Below are 13,268 nucleotides of genomic sequence, written 5' to 3'. Positions count from 1 at the left end.
GTGGCTCCACAACGGACCATGGGATCTATTGCCCTATAGGCCTGACTAGCCTGGTCTGCAAGGCTATGGAGCACATCATGGATCTCAGTCACAGAGACATTGGGTAACTCCAAACCCTTGACCCCTCCCAGTTTGGCATTGTTAAGGGCAGACCATGCCTCTTAAACCTGGTGGACTTCTTAGAGACAGTTACCAAGGCATTAGATGAGGGTAAGGAAGTCCACACAGCCTACCTAGATCTCTCATAGGCTTTCAACACCATTCCTCCTTCTGGTATTATCAACATACCCATCCGCCTGAACATTAACCCCTACGTCATGTGATGGTTTGCAAAGTGGCTCACGGACAGAACCCACACAGTGGGAGTTGCATACCCTAGGTCCGACTGTATACCAGTTACAAGTGGCGTCCCCCAGGGCTCAGTCCTAGGACCCCTCATGTTCAGTATATAATTCTCTGACGCACAGACAAGCAGAGGAGGGTTTTGGCTGAAAAGGTTTACAGACAACTGCAAACTAGGGGACATAATTGTTTCCCCAGCTGTTACATACACCCTCTGGAAGGGTCGCACTGAGACAGATACCTGGTGTCAATATCATGGTCTCAAGCTGAATGCCTAAAAAGTGCATAGTCATCCCCTTTGGATATAACTAATTACCCGCGGACTACCACATAGGTGCTAGTCCACTACATACAGAAAAGGTAATAAGGGATCTGGGAACCCCAGTAGATAGCAATCTCTCCTTCGATACCCATAATGACAAGGTGGTTAGAATATCCTTCGACATGGCCCCCCTAATCTCTATTGGGTTCGCATCCAGATCAAAAGGAGGCCATTGTGCCTCTCTACTCATGACTTATTAGACCCATTAAAGGAGACAACACCCCATTTGGGATATACCTTACAAGACAACTGCAACAGCTTGGAAGACCCCAACAGTACCATACCAAGAGGATTACTGACCTCAAACAGCTGACCTATGCAGCCCAACCTAAGAAACTCCAGCTGTACTCCGTTGCATACCGCATACTCACAAGTGATCTCTGCTTGACATACAAGGCCCATGTCCAACCCAGTATTGCTGGATATGCTCCACCTAAACAGAGGCCCCTGAGAGCCAAATGCTCTAGGGATATACACCTAACCACAATGATGACTAGGATGTGCTGGACGGATAGATTCCTGTCCTGGACACTCCCCGTGCTTTGGAACATGATTCCAATGTACATCAGACAGGGCCCCTCACTAGCACTCTTCAAGGGAAACCTTAATGTGTGGATGGGAGACAGACATGTACCCCAGGGATCGCTGCAGTGGCTCTGCTGGACAGAGACACAGGGAACTAATGGCTCTGCCATTCAGAGGCACAGGGAACTAACCTATGGGGGTGGCAAAAGCAAACACACTCTAGCTAGGCTTATAAATACCCTTGGCAAGACAGCCTAGTACCTACCTTTGCACTTATTATATGTCTTATGTGCATGGATAGTTAACTAGCTCTTCCATTTTACTTTGCTATCATGCTGATAAACTGTCGGGTCACTAAAAGACATATGTATCCTGTTATTGTGTATTGTAAATGCCAATAGACATAACTAATGTTTGCCTAACATAACAGTAATGCTATGTAACTTGTAATACACATCTGCCTACAATACTATACACTACACAGTTATTGGCACAATAACCCACAATGCAAATCATAACTGCACAGTGGGCCAACATTCGACATGTTATTCTCAGTAATACACCCATACATATGGCTACTCTTACAATATATGAACATATACTATCCCCTGTTATAGCACATACTTGTTGGACCAGCCCTGCCAATGACAGTGGCTGGTGAGGAATATTTGTGTTCAAAGCCATTATATAGCATCCCTTGTGGTGTATGCGGTGTTTGCCTTGTGACCTACAGCAGTACACACAAATACTACAAGCGTTACTATGCTCAACAATACATCACTACAAGATAACTGTTTCCACTATATGGATTGCATGCACTTTAAATACTACAGAAAAGGTACTAAATACACAAACATACTGACTGTTCTACATACCTTATTAGTATCCTGAGGTGTCGTTAACTGTTGATTTAATCATTTTGAGTTTGTGTTTCTATCTTCTTTGCAATGTTCTGCTGGTATATACGGATGGTTTGAATGTGTGATAACCCATCCTTTTCTAGTTAAATATCGGTAACATGTATTATCCTGACCACCAAATGGCGTTCCAAAGTAGTTAATTAGATGCACATCAGCTGTGCAGCTATTCCATTAGCCGATACCATGGCAACAGTGGTGTATAACTGAGTACTCCTTTTGGGCATTGTCCGTTTGCCTTACTTTCGAGGAAGATGGCCTGGATATGTTGTTTGTGATATATTTCAACAGCTATATGGAGACAGACAGAGATATATTAGCTTCATGACTCCTGTGGATTGTGTGTAATGGCTAGACAATTTTGTTCTACATGTGAGTACAGCTGTTATATTTCAGAACATTGCTAGGTTTGTTTGTACCCGATACGTCTGCAGATGTTTAAATCTGGCAAGGATGTTTGGGCAGCTCAAGGCTATATGGCTATGCATGAACTGTTATGTGGTTTACAGTGTGCTCACCAGACATCCTTGATTTGGTGTACAAGTGTAGCATACTGTGCTGTTACTCAGTAATTGCTAACACATCCCGGTGTACAAACAACCCTCTGAAACGGGATTAGTGCTAACAAACCCTGTAACATCAGCAGCTGTTCCATTGTATAACAGCAACTACTTCACATAGGGCCATATTAGTGTGTCTCTGACAAGGTATGTTAAGGCTTCTGCAGATGTCGTACACTGAGTGAATGATTTGTGATGATATTACAGTTTGTATTTTAATTTGTTTGGGTGTGGGGGTGATGTTGGTGGGTGTGCATAGCAGATGCAGGTGTGTAAGAACTGCTTTTATACATAATCAATATGTGCGTGAGGGTTCCTTCCCTATTTGAACACCTATCCTTTAGTGGACTAATACTATGGTAATTGCAGGCTGATTCATTAAGGCACTGTTATGTGGTTCCTGTATAGCATGCAGGAGATGTTATTCCTTGAATCCTTTCGGAAATACATCAGAATGTAATAAAGTGTTGCTACATGAAAGCTGTGTAAGTCTGTCATAAGTATTTGCAGTCATTGTCATTGTGTTGGTGACTGACCCTCTTTGGCTAGGGTTGCCACCTTTTCATATGGCCATAGTGGGACATTTTTGGAAAACACATCAGAATTTACAGGGAGACACAAACCCACTGTCAGTACAAGGAAAAGAACTTTCCTTTCTTGCCTAAATATAAGCTTATTCCTGTAGCAGTTTAGTTGCTTATCCTGTTTCTTGTAACATGTAGGTATTTTAAATACAGAAAGAACTATTGTATGCAACTATTACATTACATATGGGACATAATTATGTCCTACAATCCCAGGACATTTGCCACGTTTAATATATTTGGTCAGGACACAACCACCGAAAGAAGGACTGTCCCTCGCAAAGTGGGACAGGTGGTAACACTATCATTGGCTCATGTCCATAGCATATATTTGTAATATAGTGTATAGGCATATACTCTCCATATCCTTTGTTCATAAAGGTTGGTCGTGGCGGAATGTGTGATTGCTATGGTCCATGTTATACACATATATGAACATTTCAACTGCTGTATAAGGGATACCTACGGAATCCCAAAACCACACAGTTCTGACACACACAGTAATGGGCCCAGACTCCCATACCCCACATTACCGACAGCGACAGTAACATGGACATGGAACACATGCACACACAGACACACTGCTACCCACCACATCCAAACAAACCATCCTACACTACGTACGAGCAGGTGGGCAAGCCCCCCTACACCCCCCATGTAGGTGTCTGCATCCCATACACCCTCCCCACTTCAATATTCTACCTCCTAGATCACGCAAACAGACACACAAAGCTAACCCACACCCACACATTACAGTCCCCCAAGAACACATACCACACCCAGAACACACACTTACACACACTACAGCCCTCAGAAACACACTTACACACAGTAACCTACCTGAATCACAACACCAGAAGCAATGACTGTCTCTTAACATCGTGATTTTACACCTTGCGCATCTGGTGTTACAGTACTGAGTTCTTTCGGACCTTAAGCCTCGGGATTATGCACGTCGGTATGTAAAGCAGTCAGTATGTGGTATTTATCCCATTTATATGTACCTCCATGGTTATGTAAATGTTGTTAACCTATCTATATATCTACATATATATATATATATATATATATATATATATATATATATATATATATACCCATATATTGACATATCTCTCTCTCTCTCTCTATCTATATATATATATATATATATATATATATATATATATATATATATGATGTATATGTGTGTGTGTGTATATAATACATATATATATATATATATATATATATATAAAATATACACCTTTCATTGGGCACATGCCGGTTTGTCCTATTTCAACACATTCCTACCTTTTGTGTTTTATCCTGTCAGTATACATAACTGCCACTGGCACATCTCAGGTAGCTTAGTGGTATGTTATTGTGAAGATTGTGTACATGGTTGCGTGTTCTAATCCTGGCAGTGATATCTTACCTCTCAGAGCAGACACTGGTACTGCAAGAGTGATTAACACACATTTCAGCAGTTGTGTGTTCCACATGTTTATTGTTCTGTGGTGAACTACCTATATATGCAAGCTGTGTTTATGGTATACTATGTAACATGTAAACATCTGAGAATATTCCTGTCAGGGATACTCCCCATTATTTGGCACTACATCCCTGATTACATTATACAAAACCCCTCACTAACACTCCAGGGAATCCTTGCAGAGTGGGTGGGGAACAGTGGATACACCCCAGGGATCCCGCAATTGGCTCTGCTCCACAGAGGGACAGTTAGTTAATCGACGGTGTGGCAACAGCAGACACTTTTTGCCTATGCTTATGAGTGGCCTCAGCAGTTGGAAATGTACCTACCTATGTATCTATGAACCTCTACATACAGTATGGACACATGCTGATAGCTTAATTTACTGTTCAGGTATTGACTTACCTTGTGCCAATGGCGGATGTGTATACAATAGTTGAGGGCTACCTATGTAGGATGCACACTGTAGACCACCTATACATGACAATTGGTGATCGTGTGTGTGTGTGTGTGTGTGTGTGTGTGTGTGTGTGTGTGTGTGTGTGTGTGTGTGTGTGTGTGTGTGCCATCCATGTTTGCTGTGTGTGCAGGTGGAGAAGGGCGTCAGTCCATGAGTGCCTACACTGTCAGTGTGTGTGCTATACGTTCCCTCTTTGCCAAGGCATGGGCAAACTGGGCACGCCTCCGTCTGCCTACTGGGGCTAGCACAGTGTGTTTGTGGTCTGAGTCCCTCTGTGTCTGTGGGTCCCTTGCCAATGGTGGTGGGCTGTGAGGGCCTTCTGTCCCTGCTGCAGCTGTTTCCGCAGGATCATATTATGCAGCATGGTACATACTATGAAGATGTGGGCACATGTGCCTGGAGAGTACTGCAAGGCTCCACCAGATATGTCCTAGCAACGGAACCGTGATTTCAGCATCTCAAACACGCACTCTATGATGATTCTGGTTTCTGCGTGTGCCTCATTATGGCGTTCTTGCATGGCTGTGTGTGCATTTCTGATGGGAGTCATCATCCACAGTTCCAGTGCATAGCCAGCATCCCCCACCAAGTGGCCATATGGGATGTCCCCCCCTGGCAAATACCCGATACAGCTGTGAGGCATGCCAGATGTGGGAGTCGTGATAGCTTCCAGGGCTGCCAGCACACACATCCATGATAATGCCCTGGGCATTGCACACGACCTGACAGTTGATGGGCGGGTACACCTTGCGGTTTATGTAGCGCCTACCCTTCTCACCGGGTGGTGACTTGATGTGCATGCACGTGCAGTCTATTGCACCCAGTACCTCTGGGTGGTCTGCCACACTGTGGAAGAGACGCATATTGCTGGCCAACTTCTCCTGCATTTGGGGGAAGTTTATGTGCTCATTGGCATGTGGTAACATGGCATCCAGGAACTGGTGGAGTACCCTGGATGCTGATGCCTGTCAGATCCCCATGATATCCCCAGTTGGCCTTTGAAAGGTACCTGCGGCTAGTATTCTCAAGCTTACACATACCTTCATGTCCACTGGGATGGGTTCCCCTCTGTTACTTCTGGCTCTGAGGCGTGGCCGGCATAGCTCAACAAGTTGCTGTATGATGTCCCTGTCCACCCTGTAATGCTCTACTATCTCCAGATCATGTAGCCCCTGGTAGGTTACCCTGGGTCTGAACACTCTTCTCCTCCTCCGGTGCCTGAGATGGTTCTCAGCATCACCCTCCACACCACCGTCAGTCTGCAACACATGCTGGTGAATCAAAGCTATGCCGGCCCCTAACATGTACATATTAAAAGTTCCCCATCTGTATACACCAATGGTGCAGAGTGTCTGGGAATACACAAGTGTGTGTGTGTGGGGCTTTCACACCTTATACTATTGTGCAATGGATGATGCTGGTGTAATTTGGTGTGTTTGTACTATTCCAGCTGTGGGGTATCTTAATTATTGGTTTTACAGCAGGTACTGCTATTGTGGGGCCTTTGGTGTTGACTTACACTTGGCTGTCATTATTCATCTATTGCACTTTACTTCAATTTTCAACCCGATTTCCCTCCCAATTTCAAGCATGCATCCAGCTGCCGGCTTTCTTGTTTTGTACTTTCACAACCCAGGATTGTGTTGGGAAATGTGTTATGTAGCTGATCTACTGCAAGTACGCTTTGTTCTGCTGTGATAGTTCTTTTTTCTTTGCTGTACGGCACCTCCCCTTTCCTGTTCTGCAGGTAGCTGCTAGCAGCCTTGTTAGCTGTTGTCTATGGCCCACTGTGAGTTCCTAGGTGTTAATTACTCATTTGTACTCCAATTACCATGCTGCAGCATTTCTTTATTGTCTTACCATATCCTTCCTGTTTCAGCTGTGGTGCACACCGCACACAGCCATTTACCGGGTTTCGAGCACATTTTCATCCACGTTCACATGAACTTTCGGTTACCTTGTGTGCTCTCAGCTAAGCAAAGCTATGGCAACTTCCACACCCCTATCCTGCGGTTTTGCTTAGCAACAGGCAACCCAGATTAGCAATGATCCAATGTGCTTACAGCTACGGTGGTGCACCCCTCTCTTGATGTCATGTTTACCTCCAGGCCACTCCTCGGTGTTGTACCTCTACGCCGTGTGGTACATCCTTACGCCGGCGGGGCGTTTGCGATTCAGTATTACTTGACTCATTTGCATGGCATTGACTACTAATTCCTAGTTACCACACAGTACACTGTCACAGACCCTTAGCAACCCTTACACAATGGATGTGGTGTAGCATGTGTGCCACTGACTATTATGGGGATATCATGAATTCTATTACATTGCAGTTTTATGACATCTAAATATATTTTCCTTGTGTTCCCATTTGCACACAGATGCACTGCGGTTTTACTTTGCGTTAGTGTGGCCATGACATTAAATGTTATTTTTTATGTGTTGTGCATGTTTTTTTATGCCACTGGCTATATATTTAGCCATTGGCATATATTAACATTATAATACATAAGTTTGGTCCGCTTTCATGGCTCCGATGTTATGTTTGACAAAATGTAAACATTTTTTTTTGGTTTACATTTCTTCATGCTTACGCTACGCCTGCACCACTTTATGAACCGCTATACACCTTCATTTGCATGCTACACTGCTGCACATGGGGTAATTAGCACACATGCACCGGGAGCTGCGCAGCTCTGGCATACGCTGGTAGTGCACGTGGAAACAGCTCATACCTTAATAGCTCGGCAGCCATATTTGGTGCTAGATCGCCAACGTTACTCCGGCACCTGGCGCAAGCTTCACGAATCCCGGGGTGAATCTAGCCTATGCTATAAAATGGAGAAGTACTAGAAATTCAAAGTGCATAAAATCACAGTCACAACAGCAAAAAACAGTACAGATAAAGCAGCAATTCACAGCTTAGAAGACTGTAGGCCACAGTCTTCTGCTATAACAGTCTAGACCATAAACCTTCCAAATGTAAAACAATTGGTTTTGGAGCCCAAGTGCTTAAGCCAGAACTAAGACACTTCAGAATAACAGACACAACAGGCCTTCAACCAGCAATTTCCAGCTCAGAAAGGTGTAGGTTATCCTTTTTTGCCACAAGAGTTTAGACCATGAATCCTCCAAATGTAAAGTAACTAGTTTGGAACCCAAGTGCTTAAACCAGAATAAAGACACTTAGAATAATAGGCACAATAAGCCTTCACCAGCAATTCCCATCTTAGACTAATGAAGAAGATTCCTTCCATGAGTCTCTGCAAGCCATCTCCAAACCACTGCATGTGGGATTGCTAATTCTTTCATGGTATGGTGCACATGTCCATACAGACAGTGGCAGGATGCAATGCAATCCAACAAACATAGATAATAGTCTTACGGTCTTCCATAGTATAGATATAGGGACTTATTTTACATGGTATAATAATGGCTAGGATTTCATGTGATGTTGGCAATTATCCTAATAATGTCCTATGACCCTATGAAGTGTTGACATGTCAGTGTTGCTATCATTGACATGTGCTACACTGAGGTGTGGATGTACAGTATGGCTACAAGAGGGTATTACAATCTGTGATGTGAGCCAATGTATTGATGGCCACTGCATTACATGCTTCTTCTATAACAGCTGTAATAATAAGCCCCCTTAGAACTGTTGACAAAGGTTCATAGTTTCACAGGAGGTTATTAGGTTAGCTGCCCTACATCCCTTACAAGCCTAGCCATGTCCATCTCAAGTGGCCCCAAATGTCCTTACTAGGTGGATGTAATTTTCAGAATGAGTCTATGGTTAACACCGACTACCTCTGTCCATCATGAGGTACATGGGTGCCACCCCAGGGTGAATTTGTGGTCTCCCATCTATTTGTCTATGTTGCACCCGAATAGGGTCAGTGAGGAGCACCACTTCACGTGATCTGGATTGGCAGTCTCTGGGAGCTATATATGTCTCTCAAGCATGTTCTGTTAATGTAACAAGCTAGGTTAAGAGCCCTAGAGTGACCGACTCTTGTGCCATTAGATTTGCCGATGCACATTTCTATCACGGCAGGGTCAGAGACTGCCCTGTAGACCAGGCACCACTCACCTCTCAGTAGCCTATACAATACAGAGTATAGTGGCAGGGCTTTCAGTCTATTCACGTATGTCATGGCATGATTTGGAGGCCCTGTACTTTCTTGGTAAGAAACCACCTTTGGTCTCTCCAGCTGGAGCATTGTACTCTATTAGTGGTCTGGTAAGGGTCAAATACAGTGGTGTTAACATCCTCAGACCTGGATGTGATGTCCTTACTTATGAGGTGGACAACACAGAAAGCTTTGCTTACCACTGTAGAACTTGGTGGTCGAAGTTCAGATTGCTATCTACCTGTGCTCCCAGGTCTTGCACCACTGGGTCTGAGCTTAAGGGGTTGTTGTCAATACTGTAATTAGTGGGGAATGGCACTGTGCCAAAGGCAATAATAATAGCACTTTTTTGCATTTAGTTGTAGACCATGGCTTTGACACCAATCACTTGTAAGTGCTCACCCCTCCTGCAATATATTAGCATAATCGGGGGACTCAATGACCAAAGGTGGTTTCACTAATTTGCAGTCATCAACAAATTTTGTAAACCATAGGTCATCTACTTTCATCTAGGCTTCCAAGAAAAATAGATTCTGAACAGTAAAGGCTCAGCACAAATACTTGTGGTACCCCACTGGTGACGACTCTACTGGCAGAGGTTGAGTCACCAAGTTGGAGAATGTGTGTTCTGTCGGTGTGCCAGTTAGCTACCCAACTAGTGATATGAGGGTTAATCCCCAGCTGGGAGAGTTTCTCAATGATACCCGAGTGAGGGATTGTGTCAAAAGCCTCTACCAGGTCAAGATATATGCAGTCTTAACTTTATCCAGATCTTTGATGACTTTTTCAAAGAACTAGATTTAATAAGCATGGTCTACCTTTAATGAAGCCATATAATGTTGGGTCTACAGTTTGAAGGTCACCTATGTACTGGTTGATAAGGTCCATGATGATTCTTTTCATGGTCTTGCAGATGAGACTGGTTAGACTTATGGGTCTATAGTTCCCAGGGCTGGCTGACTGGCCCCCTTTAAGCAAGGGGATTACTGTTGCTGTTTTTCACTCTGCTTGAACAAAGCCAGTTCTCAAGTTATGGTTAAAGAGGACACTAAGTTTGCCCACCAGGTAAAATCTTAGACTGCCAAGTAAGCTACCTGGGATGTCATCTGGTGTGACGCCTGTGGCCTGGCCCAGCAATCAAGGAGTCTCAATACTCACCGCTAACACCAGAGAAGGCGTCTCATATATGAGGAAAGGATAACAAATGCACACAGTAAAGTGCAATTTCCCTTAAGAGAACACCAAGATCACAGTCCAGAGCTGGTCACTCCCTTGCCCTCCAGGTCACCAATAAGACTCCCCACTGGCACAGCTATAGGTTCCAGATCTCAGCCTAGCTTGGCAAGCTAAAATCTCCGGCACTCTCTCTGTCCAGCCAATGCTTAGTGTCCCTGGCCAAGCAGCTGACACACACACACTTTGAGATAAGAGTTTATACAACCACACAGGCACTTCTAGGGAAGGCTGGCACAGATTCTTCAGCTGTGCTCCTTTTACCCAGACTATATGGCAGTACCCTGCCACCACCCAGCTAATAATTATCAGCTACTCAAAGGCCCTTAAAAGGGTGTCCAATTACTACTGTGCAATATTATTATCCAATTGGTAGTATGACTAAACAGTCTCAAGGCTTATTAGAGTGACTTGGTGCAGGATCCTTATATACTTGCAATGTACTCTAGAGCTTAACTTATCTCTACACAAACCAGCCACAGTTAAAAGGTTTTAAAATATTTAATAATAAATAATTAAAACCACAAGACAATACTTTCTACCACACAGTCAGTGCTAGTCAAGAGTTCAGAGATCACACAGAAATACTTAAAATAATTCAGTAGTACAGTTCTGAAATCACAGACAAACACTAATCTTTCTAGTTTCTAGCTATCCCTAAAAGAAAACACAAGCCTAAGATAACTTGCATAAGAAAACAGGCAAAGTGCTGATGAGTTGGATGGTCAAGATAAAAATGCTTAATGCCTTCTGATTCTTTGTTTAAATTGAAATTGCAGTTCTGATAAACATTACATCATTCTTTCACTTTCCCGGAATTCCCAGGCCAACAAAAACTACATCTACATTTTTTACACCTCCTTTTGTTATTTTGCAGCTGGTCAGGAGCAGAGCAATAAAATATATTTGCATGTTTAAATCTAGCACTTTAACTCTTGGTTAAAACAATAGAAATAATTTCTTCATCTAGACTTTTTGGTACCACAGTCTACTTCAAAGGGTCACCACATGCTTTACTTTGGTCAGTAGAGTGCACTGTTGTCACATTTCTTTCCAGTTTCACATGTAACAGTATTTCTTTACATTTAAGACAACAAGCCTGTAGTTTACATTTACATTTACAAATGGCAGAATTAATCGGCACAATTATATCTGGCTAGGCTGGCAGCCTTCACATTTGGTACCACTGAGACTGAGTTTTCAGCCTTGTAGAGCGCAGATATGGCCTGATCTCTAGGGATACTAGGCAGAGGACTGTTGTCAGGTATGCTTCTGGGTATCGCCTGTGGGACCGGGGTGTGAAGTTTGTGCCAAATCTGTCAGCTAGTAGGCTGATCATTTCCTCTGGTGCAGCTTAATGTTTAGATTGCTAGCATTAAGCAGCAGATGAGTCTGCCTCCAGTGGATTTTTTTTACGTCAGAACTTTTGTTGCTTTGACATTGCCTAAAAAAGGAACTATGGGGGAGGTGAGCACCTTTGCCAGTATCCGTCAGCCTGAAGGACACAGGTGCAGAACATCTCTGGCAAAACAGCGTGGCCTGTCAATCGTCTCAACCCAGGCTGAGATATACTGGATCCCCATGGGCTGACACCAGAAGCTAAGCCAATTGCTGAAGTCAATCATTTTTTGTATATATTGTGGCATCATCATCCTGGGTGGCAGTACATTCTACACATACAGTCACTTTGCAGTCTATGCAGATATGTTATTAGTGTTCATGCTACAACTTTGTTCACTGTCATGCCCACATCTGCTGTACATCACCATGTTTCACCTGTCCAATTTCCCTGCGTTCATTCCTACAATTCATCTGTTGCTCCTATTCAATGCACACACTTCCCCTGATTGTTTATTTATAATGCAGTGTATGTATCCGTACTGATCATTTACAGAACATTTGTTCAGTATGCATGAAACAGGTTTCCACAATACTCTACACTTTCTTGTAAATGCATTTGCTGTATTATTAACCCTGGTAATCACTGTGGCATTTCACGCAATCCTGCAGACCAAGTGTGTCCATAGATAAACGGGTTTACTTATCTGCTACTGCCTGTGTTGCTTTATATGGTTTCCTGGCCAGCAACATTGTTGTTAACCAAGAAGCCTTACATGTTTATGCTTAAATGCGGTGCGTGGCATGAATATGTAAGTAGATCTGCTGCTCACCTCTCAAACATGAAGCCTACACAGAGTTTATTGAATCCCCAGGTTAATTTTTCCATAAATGCCATGCATTATTGTACTGATCTCATCTCTTCTCACTCATGAGTAATACACATTTATCCATGTATAGAGTGGTTTTCCGAAGAGGATGATGTCTGAGTGGGTAAGCGTCAGTGAGAATGACCCACTGACTTATGGGTCAGACAGTAATTGCCGACATTGTACTGGAGAGTTATAATAAAACACATAACTCTTCTGCGTGGTATAAATCGTTTGTCATCTCATTTGCGTATAATGAAATGATTCATTGATCATATGCCTAAGATACACTGCTCATGTGCACAATAGTGTACAGGCAGGTGAATATTCAGCACACTGCATTTTGCATCACTTATTCTTTGTTTTAAATCATTCATTGTTTATATGATTTTTAAGTATATGACTTACATAATGTATAAGACACAAGAAATCATTGTTTTTTATTGGAGAGCTGTGTAACCTTTCCTTTTCTCCAGAGCAGGAGTATATTTTGTTTTAAATATGTTTTGTG

The 13,268-nt window shown here is 43.1% G+C and overlaps 1 protein-coding gene across 1 annotated transcript in view; it reads left to right on the top strand.

Annotated features, from left to right (window-relative positions):
• LOC122797084 (vomeronasal type-2 receptor 26-like) overlaps window positions 1–13,268 on the top strand; it is a 594,456-nt gene that overhangs the window by 517,754 nt on the left and 63,434 nt on the right. The window lies entirely within an intron of this gene.

The sequence above is a fragment of the Protopterus annectens genome, chromosome 3.part0 (assembly GCF_019279795.1).
Source record: "Protopterus annectens isolate FY-2018-M chromosome 3.part0, PAN1.0, whole genome shotgun sequence".
Taxonomy (NCBI): Eukaryota; Metazoa; Chordata; order Ceratodontiformes; family Protopteridae; genus Protopterus; species Protopterus annectens.
Note: the sequence above shows the minus strand (reverse complement) of the source record. Positions and strands in the feature narration are given on the sequence as shown.